Here is a 21646-nt window from a genome sequence, read left to right as displayed (position 1 = left end):
TTTTTATCTTATGGATTTGTACCACGGGTCTTAAATTGCAAAGCTATTGATGGCCAACATAATTTGATTCTGCTTATTAAAGGTTTCTCATGTTCTCATCTTGTATAATATTTTTTAAATTTTGAATTAAATCATGATAATTTATTTCAGTATATGTTACCCAAATGAGGAGGCTTTGAGGCCTCTAGTTTTCTGAAAATTAAAACTAGCACCATATCATTTAAAACTATAATAGTGAACAATGACATACAAATAGACACTGTGTTTGGTTTGATTTCAATGTTTTATACCATAGGTTTAGGAATCTGTTTAAGATAAAATGCAAAATAGAAACCAGAGATATATCACTAGGCTAAGCATATACTTTGCTTACCAGAGGCCCTAGTTCATTTCTATGCACCACATGGTACCCTGAGAATGATATGGAATGACATACCCACAAGTACAATCTGAGACCAGCCTTCAAGCACCTGTTGTGGCACTGCCAACAAACAAACAAATTCAAAGAAAAAAAATAAAAGAAAGTTTAGCATTTTATTATAGAATATAAGAGATGCTAATAATGAAACACATCATGATTATATATTACAATTAAATTTCTGTGTTCCAATATTAGATAAAATAAAACAAAGGCAACTATGCACTCAATTTTAGAAAAGCAGAAAATTAGACACTGAATTAAATTGGTTAGAGTATTATCCCCTCCCCTATTCCTGAAAATAACTCTATTCCTCTTAAATTAAAAGTGTATTAGGAATTTCTACTTCCCTTTAGTATTCTCCTTTGTGTTTCTTAATTTATCATTCAGTGTGCCTTCATTCCAAACTAATAAGAAAAGGTTTGTAACAAATAGTTGTAAATTATAATTGTCATTATACTTCCCATTTCTGTTGCAAAGTTTAAATATGTTGCAGATTCTGAATTATCAAAGGAAAAAAACCTGAAAGTTTGATGTCAGGTAACTAGAACATTAAAGAATGAGTAGAAAAGCACAAAACAAGAAAATCTCAACTTATGAAAACAAAATAACTATGAATTTAGAATAACTGCCTATGATAGGGAAAATCATGTCACCAGTGGCTTATATTTTAAAGAAAGTATTAATTCAGACTGTATGCTGACATACTTGAAAAGTAAAATTAGTGTATAAGAAACTGCAGATTCAGTTATGTGTTAGTATGAAGAAATGTTGATACGTTCTATTTTGGATATGTTGAATTTAGCTTAATAACAAAAAATTGAAATGGAACTTCTAAAATTTGAGACTCCAACGTACAACTTATGTAAGAGAAAACATTTAAACACATGCAAACACGCATATATTTATCAATTTCAGATTTGTTTTGTTGGGGGAAGGGATTTACCCTGCAGTGGTCAGAACTTACCCTTGGCTCTGTGCTAGGTGGGGCTTGGGGTATCATATGGGGAGCTAAGGATTGAACCCAGGTCAGACCCAGATTGACCACATGAAAGGATAGTGCCCTGTCCACTGTACTACCACTAAAGATCCCAATCAGACTTTTTTTTTTTAGATTTTCTCTTCCGGCAAAAGTCAAAGAAAGCAAAAGAAGTGGTGTTTTTCTCATGCATATATGCCTACAGCATTTGTGAGCTCAGGGTTGTCTCATTGGTTAGGGAAAATGCAGAAAAGACTTGCTTATATTTGCATATGTCCTTTAATTTTTAAGTCAAGGAAATTAAAATTTACCTATATTTAGAGAGAGAAATCTTTACAATTATCATTGAAAGAATCAGTGGAGCTGAAGCAGTATAGTTCAAACATATTAAAGCAAGACCTGACAAAATTTGAACAATGTGTTTTTTTTTTCTGTAAATATAGCAGCAAACATTTAACAGGAAATTCTGCAAGGTATCATTTATATGTTAGTGGAATCTACAGAAAATTACAGGTAAGGACATTCATCAGTTCCAGATTTTGATGTATTAAATATAAAAATTTATTCTTTGATATATATTTGAATATAAAATAAATACAGCTGTCTGACGTCTTAAAAGGCCTAGAAAAGACAAGTGATAAATAGAAATCAATAGAAATGTGATATAGATACTTTTAGCATTTATTTTTATACCTATAATATATAGATGAAAAAAGACAGTGGTTTTCAATTTATCTAATGATTTAGAAAGACATAAATATAGCAAATGTCATGGTTTCAAATATTTAAGTGCATTGCATTTAATCTTGTAAGAGCATATATACCTAATATTAAGCAAGTGGTCTGGTGAATTTTAATATTGCTGATTTTAATGATGAATGTTCATAATATTTGGGTGTATTTCCAAATAAGGCAGGGATACTAATTGGTGTGAAGTGTTAAGTAGTATCTTCTAAATTTTCTAAGTAAGACAAAAAGAAAAAGTCAGTAACGTGTCCTCACATTGTCACCCTGGGGCATATATTAACATGCTTAATGTAAGTATTATTTAATTCTGTGGTATAATTACTCCGATTTCACTTTTCCTTTTTTTTTATTTTTATTTTTTTCTGGGAGGTTGTAAACCCAGCGGTGCTACCAGAACTTTTCCTGACTGTGTGTCCTTGGGTCATTCCTGAAAGTGTTTGGGGACCATGTGGTGCAAGTGATGCTATTCATGTGCTTAGCTGGGTTAGCCATCTTGATGGTCTTCTTACTATTTTTTCATTAAATATAACTATATGTGTGGGGCACAGGGTAGGTAAGATAGAGAAGGGACTGAGATGACAAAAATAGCTGGAAATGATCATGCTGGACAGAAACTGAGTGTTAAAAGTAGGTAAAGAGATATGCATGATAACCTTTTAGTCTGTGTACTGCAAACCACAAGGGGTGGGGAGTGGGAGAGAGAGAAAAAGAGAGAGGGGAGAGGGAGAGAGAGAGGTAACAGAGGGGAGAGGAGAGGAGGGGAGAGAAGAAGAGGGGAGGGGAGGGGAAAGGAGAGGAGAGGAGGGGGAGGAAAGGAGAGGAGAGGAGAGAGAAAAAGAAAAAAAAATGTTTGCCTTAGAGTCAGGAGTTGGGAGGGAGGATGATGTGAGGGAAACACTGACACTAGGAAAGGTACACTGGTGGAGGGATGGGTATTGGAACACTGTATAACTGGACCGTAATTGTGAACAGATTTATAAAGGTCTATCTCACAGTGATGCAATACTAAAAATCTTTTAAAATTCCATTATTAGAGTTTAGGTTTTATGCTTATAATAGTATTAATCTTTATTATTTTTAATGTATATGTTTACTTCAGCCCACCACCACAAAAGTGCCAAAGACTTTACATCAATGTTATTTCCGGTCCACCTCACTATTCTCCTCTACCTACTCTACCAAGCCCATAGTACTCTCACTTTGATAATTCAGGACCAAGGATTTAATATCATAAGTTATTGTCTATTTCCTTGTTTCTCTGTGTATCACAGCTGAGTGAGGCACTCGCTATTTGTGTTCTCCTTGGACTGGAGCGATAGCACAGCAGGTAGGGCGTTTGCCTTGCTTGCAGCCGATGCAGGTTCGTTTCCTCCATCCCTCTCAGAAATCTGGCAAGCTACCAAAAGTATCCCGCCCTCACGGCAGAGCCTGGCAATCTACCCACGGTGTATTCAATATGCCAAAATCAGTAACAATAAGTCTCATAATGGAGATGTTACTGGTGCCCACTCGAGCAAAATTGATGAACAACAGGATGGTGGTGCTACAGTGCTGTTTAGCTTCACCTATCAGGAAACTCCCTTTCCAACAAAGCTACTGCAAAGTAAGGGGTTTTGTCTTTTCTGACAGCTGCCTAGCATCCCATTACTTATACACACAACATCATCATTGGATGTTTTGTTTCTTTCCTATCTGATTATTGTGCTAAATGCTAAAATAAATATACTGTGAATATGTTTTTTGAAATAATGTGTTTCTGTTTGATGCCAACAAATAGGTTCACTCAGTAATACAGGGATAAAACAATATTGCCTTGCACGCAGTGGACCCGGGTTCAATCCCCGGTACCCCATATCCTTAGGCCGCCAGTAGTGATACTGGACTGCAAAACCAGGAGTAAGCCCTGAGCATAATACCCCCCCCCCCAAAGAAATAAAAGTAAATTATATAAGATGGGCCAGAGGAGTGATAGCACAACAGATAAGGTATGGCACTCCATGGGGTTGGCCAGAGTTCAATTTCTAGCACTTGGTATAGTTCCCTAAACTTAGTCAGGAATAATTCCTGAGTGCAGAACCAGCAGTAACCCCTGAGCATAACCCCAAAATGAAAAATATATATATAAGAAACCAAAATGAATATTTTTGTTTTTTTGTTTTTGCTTTTTGGGTCACACCTGGCGATGCACAGGGGTTACTCCTGGCTCTGCATTCAGGAATTACTCCTGGCAGTGCTCATGGGACCATATGGGATGCTGGGAATCGAAGCCGGGTTGGTCAAGAGCAAGGCAAATGCCCTACCCTCTGTGCTATCGCTCCAGCCCCCCAAAATGAATATTAGTACTTCCTTAATCAAAATTGAATTTAGGGAGTCCTATAAACTGGAAATGGCAATAATATGCCTCTTCAATGAAAGCAGCAACTACTTAGTTTTATTTATTTTTGAAGCCATACAATTGATTGCATACACATACAACCATTTTGATAAATAAATTAATAAAAGTTCTACATCAAATTGAAATTATTGAGGCCATTGAGTAAAGCTATACCTAAGTATCAAAATATAAAAAGCAGAAATGAATGCGGAGCTAGTTTTATCAAGTACTAAAGTTTGGAAGAAAAGTCTTATACTTTGTAATTGATTTAAACTCAAATCTAATTATATCTTCTGCAAGGTAGGTCAGCAGGAGAAGCTGCATCAATCTTTCTGTGAGTATTTCTTAATATGAGATAATTAAATGATAATTGTATGTCTTTATGTATCTTTAAGATGTTCTATCAATTTTCTTTTTTTACAAAGCTTCCTTATGAAAAATTCTACATTGAAAATTTATGATTGTAAATTTAATATTTTATTATCAATTCCATATTTTGTAATATTATTTTTCAAATCTCCAAAATAAATTTATTTTAAATTTTATCAAAAGTATGTTTATTCACTTACCTTCCATCTCTTATTCTCAAAAGAATAAGATACAATTTAAGATACCAGTAGTGTTAAAGGATCTGTTGTACAGAACTTTTTATAAATACCTTTAAGTTTCTATCACTTGCTCTATTAATTGCCATACAATATTAATTAAATTGTGAATCATTTTACAGAATAGTGCTTTGTATTTAGCAGCTTCTCATTTGCATGCATGGGATGATCTGGCAATCTGGCTACAACATCTGTTATTCAATTAATAGCCAGAAATCACTCTGCAGATTTCAGTGTCTTAAGTCATTGCCACAGGTATGGCTTTTATTTTTATTCCCATTAGAAAAAATTGCTTAGTTTTTTGTTTGGGGGCCATATCCCGATAGGGTGCACTCCTGACTGCTCAGTTGTTACTCTTGTGTGTTTTGGGTGCCCAGGATTTGAAATCCAGTCAGTAATGTGCATGGCAAGCACCTTAACTCCTGTACTATCCCTTCAGCAATAGTAAAGCTTTTTAATCAGAGATAAGAATATTAAATATTAATATATTCTAATATTTCAGTCTATACCCTACAGCAGTATTGGAGGTCATTGGTAACAAAATCACTGTATCACTGTCATCCCATTGCTTATCGATTTGCTTGAGTGGGCACCAGTAACGTCTCCATTGTGAGACCTGTTGTCACTGTTTTTGGCATATCGAATACGCCACGGGAAACTTGCCAGGCTCTGCCATGCAGGCTGGATACTCTCGGTAGCTTGCTGGGCTTTTCGAGAGGGGCAGAGGAATTGAACCCAGGTCGGCCAAGTGCAAGGCAAATGCCTGGTGATATAGCTCCAGCCTGGTAACAAAATTGATCAATTATAAATTTATTGTAATTATATATAACATAATTATTACTTAATTGAATTTAGAGAAAAATATAATTTTGCTGATGTAAAAATAGCATCTTAGATGTAGAACTACAGTGCATCTGGTAGCATGCTTGCCTTTTTACACAGTAAACTCAGGTGCAGTACTCTACATCCCATATGGTCCCCTAGTACTTTTCAGGAGCAATCCTTTGGCAAAGAGGCAGTGGTAAGCCCAAATCACTCTCAGGTACGGTCTAGAAGCAAACAAAATAAGGCATCTTTTTTTTGGGGGGGGGGTCACACCCGGCGATGCACAGGGGTTACTCCTGGCTCTTTCACTCAGGAATTACCCCTGGCGGTGCTCAGGGGACCATATGGGATGCTGGGATTAGAACCTGGGTCGGCTGCGTGCAAGGCAAACGCCCTACCTGCTGTGCTATCGCTCCAGCCCCACAAAATAAGGCATCTTAATGTAGTATATACGGATACTGATTTGCAGTGATAGAGACCTAAAAATATCGTGATAGTAGGGTTCAATACCACTTTAAAATTACCATGGTTGTCACTTAATGTTTCTATTAAATCAATATCAAATAAGTTTTTAAAAATTTGACTGGGTTCTCATAAAAATTCTCATTTATAGCATCTGGTAATGCCATTATTTAAATATTGCCATTAAAACTGAAAGCAACACATTTCCAGTATAATATTTATGAATCAGTAGATTTTTGATTAAGTATACACAATTCTTTGGAAACTCCCAAATGCTAGCAGCTCCCACATATTTATCTTATGTAAAATAAGTTGCTTCTACAAATGTGATGTTTATTTCTCCCTTCCTTGAAATTTGATGAACTATGATTGACTAGCTTAAGACAATTAGTTTTTAAAGAGATTAACTATGAAGGAAATTTGGATGAGATTCAGTTTTCCCCAAGTGATAGAAATAAATCAGAGAAACATATAATATCTATACTCATTAGAGAAAAAGCTTCTCATTTTGCCAAATTATGCTCAGACAAATTAGATTGGTATTTTTTTTATAGTTGTACAGTTAAATTATCATTTAATACAAAGACAAAAACAACATTCCCCTATAAATATCTAATAACCAGTATAGAAGGTAACTTGTTATAACTACAGAATCATGCTGATATCCACAAAAGATTTTATTCAGATCTTATTATTAATAATTGCACACAAACACACACATTCTCATGGACTAAAAGTGTTTGTTATTCTTGGAAGAGGATAGCATGTAATCTCAACTTGTTCTAAAACAACTGAGATCTAGAGACAAAGACTGATATCTTTATTTTATCTTTTGTTGATACTTTTAAAAATTGTGGCTAATAAATGCTATAGGATACTTCCTGAAAGCAGGTTGAAATTCCTATTAGTAATAAAAAAGTTTTTTAATCAGATTGTCATATCTAGGTTAGAAATCAAAGAGGAAGGGGTTAAGCTTAAAAGATGACCAAAAAAATCAAAGAAAGTAAAATTACAATAAATTTTTAAATAAAAATGAATATTTGCCATTATTATATTTCACACAATTAATGAAATGAGATAAATTAGATTGATGGAAGGTCAACAAAGATAATCTGCTGATATTTATTGAAGTAAGCTAGAAAAACATTGATATAGAACACCAATGAATGAAAACTTAAATTTCTATCTTTACTCACAAGTAATATTTCCAGTCATTGTCACTGTCACTCTCATCCCGTTGCTCATCAGTTTGTTTGAGTGGGCACCAGTAACATCTCTCATTGAGAGACTTATTGTTACTGTTTTTGGCATATCCAATACACATGGATAGCTTGCCAGGTTCTGCCGTGCGGGTAAGATACTCTTGGTTGCTTGCCAGGCTCTCCGAGAGGGGCAGAGGAAATGAAACTGGTCGGCTGCATGAAAGGCAAACGCCCAACTGCTGTGCTATCACTCCAGCCCATATTTCCAGTATACATTTAGATTCTTTGATTATTAAAAAATATAAATATTTCAGGCAACAAATATAGCTATTTTTGCCTATGATCTAGTAGTCATGTAAGAGAACATGTTTTATGTTAATAATAAAGAATTGGTGAAGAATTAAAAAAATTTTTCTTAGTATATGTTACACAAATTTAAATGATAACTGAATCACTTGTCTCTGTGACAAGGTCAGACCCGAACACCTGAAGAATCTGCCGCCAGTACTAGTCAATACACTGGCTCGGCTCTTCACACACTACCTGTCCCTATGCAAGGTTTTGTCCCAATGGAAAACCAGCAGGACTGTGCTGTTGTACAAGAAGGGAGACATCCACGACATCGGCAACTATCGCCCAATCTGCCTGTTATCCATCTTCTACAAGTTGTTCGCTCGAATCATCCTGAATAGAATAGGCAGAACACTAGACGAAGGACAACAATGTGAGCAAGCCTGGTTCTGAAAAGGATTCAGCATGATTGACCATACCCACACAGTCTCCAAACTCATTGAAGTTTCTCAAGAGTTGAAGAAGCAGCTCTGTCTAACATTCATTGACTTAAAGAAGGCCTTCGATTCTGTTGAGACTGAAGCAGTCATCGAAGCCCTAGCCAAAGAGGGTGTTCAAACTCAGTACGTCAAGATCCTCCTCGAGCTGTATTACGGATTTACCACCAGGATCTCACCATTCCACAAGGAAGTGATCATTTATGTAAAGAGAGGGGTGCGGCAGGGTGATACCATTTCACCAAAACTCTTCAGTGCCACCCTCGAGAACATCATGCGATGAATTGAATAGGAAGGAATGGGAGTGAAGATGATCGGCAACTACACCACCTCCGCTTCTCTGATGACATCGTTCTCATAACACCAAACATTAGCCAAGTGGCACAAATGCTGGCCGACTTCGACCGCAAGTGTGGAAAGGTCGGACTGCAGGTGAATTTCAGCAAAACAATGTTAATGAAAAACGAACTAGTCCCTGATGTTCCATGTGCTCTCAATGGAATGAACATCTCCAAATGCAGCAGCTATATGTACCTGGGTCGAGAACTCAACATGACAACTGAATACATTATTGAAATAAAATGTATCACTATATGTCTTACATAAATTTGTGAGCAAATTAAAATTTAATAGATTAAAAGCAAAACTACACTGCTCCAGTAAACACTAGTTAAGACCAACATCAATGTACCTTTCTCTCTTGCCCATCTTAAAAAATTCTGTTGTTCCCAAGTAGCAATTTACCCAGAAAAATGTCTTACTTACTTGTATAAATGATAAATTACCTATTTGATAACTAGGTGAGAAAACTGTCTACTAATCAAAGGTTAAACGTTATATTTGTTCTTTTTCCAGCAAACAATGAAGTGTTAAAGATTTTCTTCACAGCAGTTGAAAGTATGACTATTAGCATGAAAATACACTGTATTCAAATCACAGATGAAAGTCAATTTTTCATTTTGTTATTCTGTCTATTCATAAATTTATTTTAAAGTAATCTATATTCATGTCTGAATATCAGTGTAAATTTTCACATTGTTAATTGATGAACTGTTTTATTCAAACTTCAAATGTTGAAATCCTAATTCCTAGCATTTTAGAATGTGAACTTATGTGGAAACATGGTTAATGCAATATGGTTAGCTAATTGAAGATTAATTCATACTGAAGTAAGAAAAGATTTCCTAATTTGTCTGATGTGTCCTTATCAAAGAGGAAAATTTTTTTATGTAAAGAAATAGTTTTCAGACTGAGCTAAACAAGACAAAACTATAGGAATTGGGAGAATTTTAACACATGCACCCACAGAAGAACATACGTCATGTGGAAAAAAAAGACTTGATTGGTATGTCTATCACCTGCCAGATAAAAAATGTCAAATATCCAAGGTATCACCAGGAGCCAGGTCCAATATAGCTTATAAAGGTATTAAAGATCTTTCTCTTGGAATTCTATATCCCAGAGCTGTAGAATATAAATTGTAAGACAGTAATCAATATAGTAGTTCTAAATTTTCCAATTTGCATTTTTCTTTACAACAATCACAGAACAAATACACCCATACTTAAGAATAAATATCATCTTTGAACTTAACTCTTTCATACTATTATTACTTGGTGCTCCATATTTGAACTTTAATTTTTTTGTTTGTTTTTTGGGTCACACCCAGCGATGCTCAGGGGTTACTCCTGGGTTTGCACTCAGGAGTTACTCCTGGTGGTGTCTGGAGGACCATCTGGAATGCTGGGGATTGAATCCAGGTCCGCCTCATTCAAGGCAAAGACCTTACCCACTGTACTATCACTCTGGTCCCACATTTGAATGTTAAAAGATTCCGATCTTGAAACCAGATATTTATTAGAGTGGATACAGTGCTTGCCTTGTACATAGACGACCCAAGTTCAATCCAGAGCAACATGTATAGTCAACTGAGCCCGCAAGGAGTGACTCCTAAGTAAATAACCAAGAATAAGCCCTGACATCACCATCCCCAACCTCAAACTTTACTACAAAGCAGTAACAATTAAAACAGCATGGTACTGGAACAAAGGCAGAGCCGTAGACCAATGGAACAGGGTGGAATATCCCTACACACAACCCCAAATGTATGACCATCTAATCTTTGATAAGGGAGCAAGAGATGTGAAGTGGAGCAAGGAAAGCCTCTTTAACAAATGGTGCTGGCACAACTGGACAACCACATGCAAAAAAATGGGTGTAGACCTTGACTTGACACCATGCACAAAAGTCAGATCAAAATGGATTAAAGACCTCAACATTAGACCACAAACCATAAGGTACATTGAAGACAAGGTCGGCGAAACCCTCCACGATATTGAAGATAAAGGTATCTTCAAAGGTGACACGGAACTAAGCAATCTAGTAAAAACAGAGATCAACAAATGGGACTACATTAAACTAAAAAGCTTCTGCACCGCAAGAGATACAGTGACCAGAATACAAAGACTATCTACAGAATGGGAAAGGATATTTACACAATACCCATCAGATAAGGGGTTGATATCAATGGTATATAAAGCACTGGTTGAACTCTACAAGAAGAAAACATCCAACCCCATCAAAAAATGGGGCGAAGAAATGAACAGAAACTTTACCAAGGAAGAAATACGAATGGCCAAAAGGCACATGAAAAAGTGCTCTACATCACTAATCATCAGAGAGATGCAGATCAAAACAACCATGAGATACCACCTCACACCACAGAGACTAGCACACATCCAAAAGAACAAAAGCAACCGCTGTTGGAGAGGATGTGGGGAGAAAGGGACCCTTCTTCACTGCTGGTGGGAATGCCGACTGGTTCAGCCCTTCTGGAAAACAATTTGGACGACTCTCAAAAAATTAGATATTGAATTCCCATTTGACCCAGCAATACCACTGCTGGGAATATATGCCAGAGAGGCAAAAAAGTACAATCGAAACAACATCTGCACATGTATGTTCATCGCAGCACTGTTTACAATAGCCAGAATCTGGAAAAAACCCGAATGCCCCAGAACGGATGACTGGTTGAGGAAACTTTGGTACATCTATACAATGGAATACTATGCAGCTGTTAGAAAAAAGGAGGTCAAGAATTTTGTAGTCAAGTGGATGGGCATGAAAAGTTTCATGCTGAGTGAAATGAGTCAGAAAGAGAGAGACAGACATAGAAAGATTGCACTCATCTATGGTATATAGAATATCAGAGTGGGAGACTAACACCCAAGAACTGTAGAAATAAGTACCAGGAGGTTGACTCCATGGCTTCGAGGCTGGCCTCATGTTCCGGGGAAAGGTCAACTCAGAGAAGCGATCACCAACTACATTGTAGTCGAAGGCCATGTGGGGGAAGGGAGTTGCGGGCTGAATGAGGGCTAGAGACTGAGCACAGCCGCCACTCAACACCTTTATTGCAAACCACAACAGCTAATTAGAGAGAGAAAACAGAAGGGAATGCCTTGCCACAGTGGCAGGGCAGGGTGGGGGGTAGATGGGATTGGGGAGGGTGGGAGGGACACTGGGTTTACGGGTGGTGGAGAATGGGCACTGGTGAAGGGATGGGTTCCCAAACTTTGTATGAGGGAAGTATAAGCACAAAAGTGTATAAATCTGTAACTGTACCCTCACGGTGATTCTCTAATTAAAAATAAATAAATTAAAAAAAAAAGGACTTGCTCTGAATAAACTATGCAAAGGACTCAAGGAGAAGAGAAAAACATTATTTACAAGTCAACAGAACACTAAGAAAGAAGCTACAAATAAACAAAGAGGAATAGGAGCACTGTAAGGGGAGTAACCCAATAAACCTAAACTACTGAGGCTATGTTATCCTACAATGCTATACAGAGCTGTCATTGTAGTTAATGTCAGTGAAGTGTACATTTAAATGTTATGTATATGATCAACTTCATTTCATTTACATTAAGAAATAAAGCCTTTGCTCATGCCAAAAAAAAAAAAAAAAGAATAAGCCCTGAACACTGCTATGTTTGTGGTGAAAATAAGCACATAATTTTCTATCTTTGAATCAAAACTTAGTTCAGAGTTTTTGATAAGCAGACAGACTATGCACTCTATCTCTAGTAGAACTCCAGAGATTACATAGGACTCAATGACAATAAAATTTTGTGTCCCCAGCAACAAAATTAAGTGTGCAATATATATCTATCACAATATGACGAAATGCTATTCTCTATGAGCCCCACAACTACAGTATATGTGGTTAGCACAAATAAAATGTGTGATCCCAGGGATCACAATTTAAATCTATGAGCACTGCACCCAAGTCTGCACCCCTGACCAGCACCAGAATAATATGTCTGGGATGGTCAGTCATTAAACAACAGGGGGAAGGGAAGAAATTCTTATCTATCTCTTTCGATCAATTGAACTGAAAACAAATCAAATCACGGATAAAAGAAATATAAAGTAAATGTAAAGTAGGACATTCATACAATTTAAGTGATGATTGTCATTTTCATATGTGATAAAAATAGATATGTAGTATATAGACATCTGTTTAAAATTGTCTTATTGCTTTATGAAGCTCTCCAGAAATAGAACAAAGTATTCATTACAGAAAAAAATTAGCAATATAAAATTCACTTTAGTTACATGGATTCTTTGCCTAATACCTAACTTGCAGTGTCTAACTTCCTTTCCTTGTAATTCTACAAATATTTCTTGATAAATTTCTTTAATTAGAAAATTGTAAGCATGAAAAAAATTAGTGGCAGCTCCTCATAACATATCGAGAAGTACAGATTATAAGCCTGATTAAGGCTGTTTGAATATATTGGTCTACCATATACTCTCAATCAATAATAACAGAGTTATGGAAAGGCACATTTTTTTCAGTAGACGATGGAAAACATTGCTAAGTAGAAAGCATTCATGTGTAGCACTGATTTTGTATTTTAGAGTAAAACTCCAAGTGAGATACTATACAAATAAAAGAAATATATTCACAGGGGAACTTCCTAGATGTTAAGAAGTGAGGTTAAAAACAGAAAATTTTAGGACCAGTTGCACACAAAAATCAGTGGAAAGCAAAGCAGTATATAAATATGTGACTAAAGATGTCAGTAATTGGGTCTGGAGAGATAGTAAGCAGGCAAGACTGTTACTTTTCGTGCAGGACTAAGTTCAATTCTTGGCAGGTCCCCTGAGTCCTGCCAGGAGTAATCATCGAGCAGAGTCAGGAATAAGCTCAAATGACCAGGTGAAGTACAAAAATAATTTAAAAAATGACATCAATATTTTTGCCATCCATTACCTATACCAACATTTAGTGTTCTTAGTTTGTTTTCTAAACATTGTACATAGGTAAAATATCTTAAATTTCATAATAAATCTAATCTTGATAATATCAAATTGCACTCATATCTCAATTTTACCTGTTAAGTAAAAACAAGTTTAGAAAGCTAACATATTAGTGTAGTAGAAGCCCTCTTGTCTAATAGTAGTAAAACTATATTCTAATTCAGAACCCCTTATTATAATCCAGTAATCTTGTAAAGTGAAGGACAATGAATTTATAAGAAGGAAATAATTTTAAACAAATTGCAGTGGAATTAGGTTGACTGTAAATTAGAAATGCACATTTATTGATCCTGACAGCACTCAATCTAATGACTCATTTTCATGAAATAGTCTTGTCAGGATGATTAGCTATTTTGCAGGTTCCTGTCAATCACACACAAACTGAATCTCTTACCTCCTCCTTGCATCACTCTGGTTTTCTGTGCTACCTACTGCCACTACAATATTGATTTCACCTTATTTCTGCAGTGATGAATAGTGAAATTATGAAGACAGATTTAGGAGTTACATTGATCTACAATGTGAAAGTAACAAAATAATATGGTATACTTCTGAATACATTTTCTTTGCAAAATTATATTCTCTACCAAAGGAAATATTAGGGGATTTAGGAAATTTAGACAGGTCTTGATACTGTTTAATATCTCAAGTATAAAATCTTATAATTTGCAAAAAGTACATAAGTAAAAGCTAGTAGTTACTTTCTTGCAAGCCAAAATATCTCTAGCTTAGGAATATTATGTATATTTTGGGCATTTGCCTTGCATGCGGCTGACCTGGGTTCGATACCTTTGTCCCTCTCAGAGAGCCTGGCAAGCTACCCAGAGTATCCTGTCCGCATGGTAGAGCCTGGCAAGCTACCTAGGGTGTATTTGATATACCAAAAACAGTAACAAATCTCACAGTGGAGATGTTATTGGTGCCCCCAGGCAAATCGATGATCAACGTAATGATAGTGCTACAATGCTACAGATACAAATAAATAATTTAAAGTTTTTATGAATTTAAGCACAAATTTAAATAACCATAGTGAACTTTTCCAAATGTGGTAATTGTGATGTTAATTAAAAGGAACTAGAAAATATATTCAAATATTGTTGGTAGTTTAACTAGTTGTAAGATTTCTTTTTTTTTTTTCTTTTTGGGTCACACCCAGCGATGCTCGGGGGTTATTCCTGGCTTTGCACTCAGGAATTACTCCTGGCAGTGCTTGGGGGACCATATGGGATGCCAGGGATCGAACCCGGGTCGGCTGCGTGCAAGGCAAACGCCCTACCCACTATGCTATCGCTCCGGCCCCACTGGTTGTAAGATTTCTGATGAAAAACATTTGCACAGGCTATTTCCCTATACAAATTTGGAAATAAGTATATTACAAATTTTATTTACCTCCTTACACATAATAACAAAATCTATATATTTTACCATTGTTTAATCTATTTTATTTTAAATAAATATCCAAAAATCAATATACTGGGTATTTCAGAAGACTTTTCCCCCTCCTTCTCCATATTTACTTCTTCTTACTCTTATCCATTTTCTTCTGTTCTTTAGCATTTTCTTCTCTTTTCTCTTCTTATTTTCTTCCTCTATTTTTATCTTCATCTTCTTCCTTTTGTCTTCTTTATCCTCCCTCCTAAAAACATATGATAAAATAAACTAGTATACGTCAAATTTGCCATTGAAAATGCTCTTAATTTAAATTACCATTTGCCAAATTGGTACTTTAATTATTCAAGTGTTGTGTTATATAAGCACATATGTTTTAGTGTGGTAATATAAAATATTTGTTGATTGATTTGATATTAAAAAGGTAAAATTAATCATATCTTTTATTTTAATTATTTTAGCCAAATCTAATTTCACGTTTTAGAATATACCTGAGAAATATACCACTTACCAAGCATGTATTAGCCCTAAATCCCCCAGCACTGTCAAAAATATTAAGAATAAAGAATACTAATTTTAACTGAAATCTTATACACTAGTGTAATTATTACCATAATATTATTATTGATCTTGATCACATGCTCTATTTCAATCTCAGAATTTATTCTTTAGAACACTATGCCTTTTCCTATTCCAGTTTAAACTTGAAATGGTTTAACTAGTCAATTTTGTTTGAACATCATTTCTAATAAAAGACTGATTTAAAGTACTTAATGTTGGGTTAAGAGATATAGTACAGAGATAAATGCTTATCTTGTACGCAACCAAACCAGGTCATATTCCCAGCACAGTATATGGTCCCCCCCATCCCTCAATCTTGTCGTGGATTACCAGTGAGCTCAGAACCAGTCATAGACTGTGAGCACTATTGGGTGTGGGCTCCCCAAACATAAGCCAAACAAATATTAAATATTGTAATTGGGAAATAATGGACACATTGATTTTAGTCCTTTTTTTTTAGTGACTGGATATTAAGAGACAAGCAAGATATATCATTCTTTCACAATAATGCTTACATTCATTGCAATCATTTGCAGAAAAGTAAAGTACTACATCATTCTCAATCAGATTTAATCCTCACTAATTAGCCAACATGTTGTAGTTAAGTAGTTTGGGTATGTTACTATCCTTTTAGATAAGGACGGCTTATTACTTAATAATAATTTAAAATATTTTTCTCAAATTTACTATAGTCTAGTCTGATATTAGATTTTAAATTTTAAAAAATCATTTTTATCCTAAGCTATCTTTAGGAGGAGATAACACATGAGGCAGACATGGTAACTTCTTTTTTTGAAATATATTTTTATTTATTTATTTATTTATTTTATTGAATCACCATGTGGAAAGTTGCAAAGCTTTCAGGCTTAAGTCTCAGTTACATAATGCTCGAACACCCATCCCTTCACCAGTGCATATATTACACCACCAAGAACCGAGGTAAACCTCCTCCCCCGCCCCCCACCCCCAGCCCCCCATGCCAACTGTGTAGCAGATAATTTCACGTTACTTTCTCTTTACTTTGATTACATACAAACAAAAACTCAGTATTATTGTTTGAAGTTTCCCCCCACAGAGTCGGACCTGCTGGAAAGGAAGCATTTGATAATTTGTTTTCCATTGCTGAGAATGAAGAGATATGAGGTCCTGTGGCCACAGTGGCGGCCTCGAGGTTCTAGATTTCTGTATTTTAGTATTTTAGTGACTAAGTCCAGAGGGCTTTCTGCCAGAGGTTGCATCATTGCTAGCTCGTACCTCTCTGCTACTTTATATTCCACATATGAGTGCAATCTTTCTGTGTCTGTCTCTTTCTTTCTGACTCATTTCACTCAACATGATACTTTCCATGTTGATCCACTTATATGCAAATTTCATGGCTTCATGCTTTCTAACAGCTGCATAGTATTCCATTGTGTAGATGTACCAAAGTTTTTTAGCCAGTCATCTGTTCTTGGGCATTTGTTTTTTTCCCCAGATTCTGGCTATTTTAAACTGTGCTGCGATGAACATACAGGTGCAGATGTCATTTTGACTATTCTTTTTTGCTTCTCCGGGGTATATTCCCAGGAGTGGTATTGCTGGGCCAAATGGGACCTCGATTTCTAATTTTTTGAGAAGCGTCCATATTGTTTTCCAAAAGGGCTGAACCAGTCAGCATTCCCTCCAGCAGTGTAGAAGGGTCCTTTTCTCCCCAAATCCTCTCTAACAGTGGTTGCTTTTGTTCTTTTGGATGTGTGCCATTCTCTATGATGTGAGGTGGTATCTCATAGTTGTTTTGATCTGCATCTCCCTGATGATTAGTGATGAAGAGAATTTTTTCATGTGCCTTTTAGCCATTCGTATTTCCTCCTTGAGAAAGTTTCTATTCATTTCTTCAACCCATTTTTTTGATGGGGTTGAATGTTTTCTTTTTGTAGAGGTAAACCAGTGCCTTGTATACCCTTGATATCAACCCCTTACCGGATAGGTATTGGGTGAATATTTTTTCCCATTCTATAGATTGCCTTTGTATTTGGGTCACTGTGTCTTTTGCGGTGCAAAATTTTCTTAGTTTAATACAGTCCCATTTGTTTATTTCTGTTTCTACTTGATTGCTCAGGTCCGTGTCATCTTTGAAGATACCTTTGGCTTCAATATTGTGGAGGGTTTTTCCGACATTATCTTCAATGTACCTTATGGTTTGTGGTCTGAGGTTGAGGTCTTTAATCCATTTTGATCTGACTTTTGTGCATGGTGTTAGGTCGAGGTCTAAGCCCATTTTTTTTGCATTTGGCTGTCCAGTTATGCCAGCACCATTTGTTGAAGAAGCCTTCCTTGTTCCACTTCACATTTCTTGCCCCTTTATCAAGGATCAGATGATCATATGTTTGGGGTTGCATATAGAGATATTCCACCCTGTTCCATTGATCAGTGGCTCTTCCTTTGTTCCAGTACCATGCTGTTTTAATTGTTACCGCTTTGTATTAAAGTTTGAAGTTGGGAGGGTGATGCTTCCCATCATCTTTTTCCCAAGAATTGCTTTAGCTATTAGTGGGTGTTTATTGTTCCATATGAATTTCAGGAGTGTTTGATCAATTTCTTTGAAGAATTTCATGGGTATCCTTATAGGGATCGCATTGAATCTGTATAGTGCTTTGGGGAGTATTGCCATTTTGACAATGTTAAGTCTTCCTATCCATGAGCAGGGAATATGTTTCCATTTTCTTGTGTCCTCTTTAATTTCGTTGAGTAGCGTTTTGTAGTTTTCCTTGTAGAGATCCTTTACTTCCTTACACTATGGAAACAGCAAAGTGGGGATAATATGTCATAATATAAGTTTTATTCAGTAAAAACCGGGCTGACAGTTATATTAAAAGCTTATGAGCACAACAATAGTTCTTTGAAGGTAAATTTAGAAGGAGAAATTATAAACTGTAACAGTACTCTTAAATTTCAGTATCTTTCTTTTTTTGAAAACTAAATTTAAACATAAAGCCGTAGGAGATTTCCAATTATCATAAATGTTTTTGTTTATGTTTTACTTTGAGATCATTATAGACTATATAAAGTTGTAAACATAATAGAAAAGCATTCCTGCAATTACAGCATCATAAAAAACTGTAGTAAAATATCAGAATTGTGAAAGTAATGTTCATAGTCAATACATATTAATTCCAATACCGCAAGGAATTGTTATCTTACTCTTTTATAATTACATACAATTCCATCTAACTCACCAGCACCCACCTATGTATTGTCCTTGATCCAGAAACCACTAATATATTCTTTATTTGTAATGTTGCTATTTCAAGAATAATATAAAAATTGAATTATAAAGAAAAAATGGGGTTGAATTTTTTCCTTTCAGTATTATTCTTTGTAAATTGATCCGGGCTCTTAATGTAATGCCAAAGTAAAACAAACCCAAACTCTAAAATGGTAAGGACAGATTTTAATCATCATATTGTGATAGACAAAAACTGCCCAACCAGAGCTAGTTTTATTTGTATCAGAGAAATGCGACTTTGTTTTTTAACTTATCATTTATTGTTGATATTTTGGGGTGGTGGGAGGCTCAATCAGTAGTGCTCAGGGTTTACTCCTCACTCTGTGGTCAGGGATCATTAATACAGGTGTTCAGGGGATCATTTGGGGTATCATGGACAGTGTCTGCAAGGCAAGCACCTCACTCACAGTACTCTGTCTCCAGTCCAATACCTGGCCTTTCAAAGAAAATTTGAGTGGATGATACAATTTGGTGTGTCTTTAGTCAAGGAAGTTAAAAAATTACAAAAGTAAGTAAAGCTGTAAGGGGAGTTCAGTTCTTGTGAATCTCATGAAGGTTTAAAACTAAATTACAAAAAAAAAAAAAAAGAAAACTTGGGCGCTGGAGTGGTAGCACAGTGAGTAGGGCATTTGCCTTGCATGTGGCTGACCCAGGTTCGATTCCCAGCATCCCATATGGTCCCTCAAGAGCCACCAGGAGTAATTCCCAAGTGCAGAGGCAGGAGTAACCCCTGTGCAGTGCCAGGTGTGACCCAAAAAGCAAATAAATAAATAACTAAATAACTAACTAAATAAATATAAAAAAATAAAACTGAACTTATATGAATTAGTATCCTGTTTTATTAGTTTACACATTATAGGGCCCAAATCTTCAAATAAAACTAAATTGAAACAAATAGGAAATACTTTTGGCAACCTTTAATTTTTTTAGGCGATTACTTTAGAGAGGACTCGGGTCAACCTAAGTTATGAATTTTTCTTGTAAAATTAAAAATAAAAACTTTATTAGTGTCTAAGTCTTAAGAGGTATGTTTAAAAAAACTCAGTGGTTTTTAGTAAGAGTTTGTTCAAGGAGACAATCTTTTTAGTGTTATTTTTTTTCCCTTTTATATTGTTGTATGCTATTCCAAGGTATGGATTTACCATAACGTGTGTCTTCTCACCTATTGGACTGAATTGTCAATGATTTGGGATATTGGCCATAAAATCAAATTAACACAACTATGGGTTTTTGCATGAAATTAAGTTTTTATTCTGTGGAATCAATTCCAGGCAAAGAATTGGTAGCTCCTATTGCACTTGCACAGTAACTTTGATAAAATTGCCAAATTATTTTTCAAAGTTGCTGTTTTATTTAACTGCTGAAAGTTTAGAAATAAGTGAAGTGAAAACTAAAGAATCTACAAAGTACTAGCCAGTAAAAATTTATTGTGTGTATACAAAGATTAGCTTGCAAACAAAACCCTCAAAATAAAACATGGAATAATGTTTAGAGGCATCTTTTATAAAGCAGTTTAGACAGTAAGGAGGTAGTAGCTTTTCTGCAGATTGGGTTTTAACGTAAAATTTTACTTAGATGATTTGGATATGGTCAGTGGTTACCTATATAATTTTTGGAGAGAAGAGTATGTTTTGCTTAAAGAGACAAAAGAAAGAAGTGACTCAGGGCAATTTGGTGTCATTTGTCTTGAAAATAAATGAAATTAAACTTTGTCTGTATGAGTTAAGTGGTTTTATCAGCTCAGGGAATGTTCAAATCTAGTCTTTCTTTGCTTTTTATTTTAACATAACATTTCCACCAACAATGGATGAGTAATATAGGTCCTGTGTATCTTGTATTTGGTGCTGTTACTATTTTCTTTCATTACAGCCGTTCTAGTAAATGTGTACTTTTCCCTAATGACTAAGGATGTTAACATCTTTTCATGTGCTTATTTGCCATCTGTGTATCCTCTGTGGTGAAATGTCTGCTCATGTTTTGGCTCATTTTAAAAATAGATCGTTTGCTTTTTGCTGTTTCATTTTGAGAGCTTCTTTCATTTATGGATATAGTAGACTTATTCAAAATATTATCTTAACCATAATACATTTATACATTTACTTATTTATTTTCATGCAGTGATTGCTAGAGCTATTTATGTAGGTAAATAAATTTCACAAAAATGAGCTTCTTGCAAAATTTGATCAAGATTACTATCCTCATGAAAATTTGGTAAAAGTTACCATTTGTACTATTAGTTAATAATCATTTCGGTTCTGTTTACTTGGTCATTTTGGACCTATGTTTTACTTACTAAAACTTTATCTGTGTGGGACAATTTCGTTAATATGCAAACTAGTGAATCATGGCTGTGTGAAAGGTAAGGTATTATCAGCAGAACTATAATCTGAGGATGCTAAATAGGCAGACCTTGGGATAATGGAGGAATCTTGGCATTCTACTGATGGGAATGGTATAGCAGCATTGTAATTTTAAAATAATAATATGGTGCTATCATAAAATAAATTTTTTAAATATAAGTAACTTAAGGATAATGGCAGAAGATATTTAGCACTTGAGTGATGTTGGAAGTGCAGTAGCCTTTTAGACCATAAGCACAAACACTATTGTAACCATATTAACTGAAATAAAAATTTAAAAAGCAAAAATAAAATAAAAAATAATTTTGAGGGTTGGAGAAGTAGCTCAAGTGGTGTTAACACATGC

General features: G+C 35.4%; 1 protein-coding gene across 1 annotated transcript in view; it reads left to right on the top strand.

Moving 5' to 3' along the window:
• The window catches only part of PCDH15 (protocadherin related 15), a 1456321-nt gene that overhangs the window by 55373 nt on the left and 1379302 nt on the right, over positions 1-21646 (top strand). The window lies entirely within an intron of this gene.

Source organism: Sorex araneus, chromosome 11, assembly GCF_027595985.1.
Source record: "Sorex araneus isolate mSorAra2 chromosome 11, mSorAra2.pri, whole genome shotgun sequence".
Classification (NCBI taxonomy): Eukaryota; Metazoa; Chordata; class Mammalia; order Eulipotyphla; family Soricidae; genus Sorex; species Sorex araneus.
The sequence above is the reverse complement of the archived record's forward strand: the minus strand, read 5'-3'. Positions and strand labels throughout refer to the sequence as shown.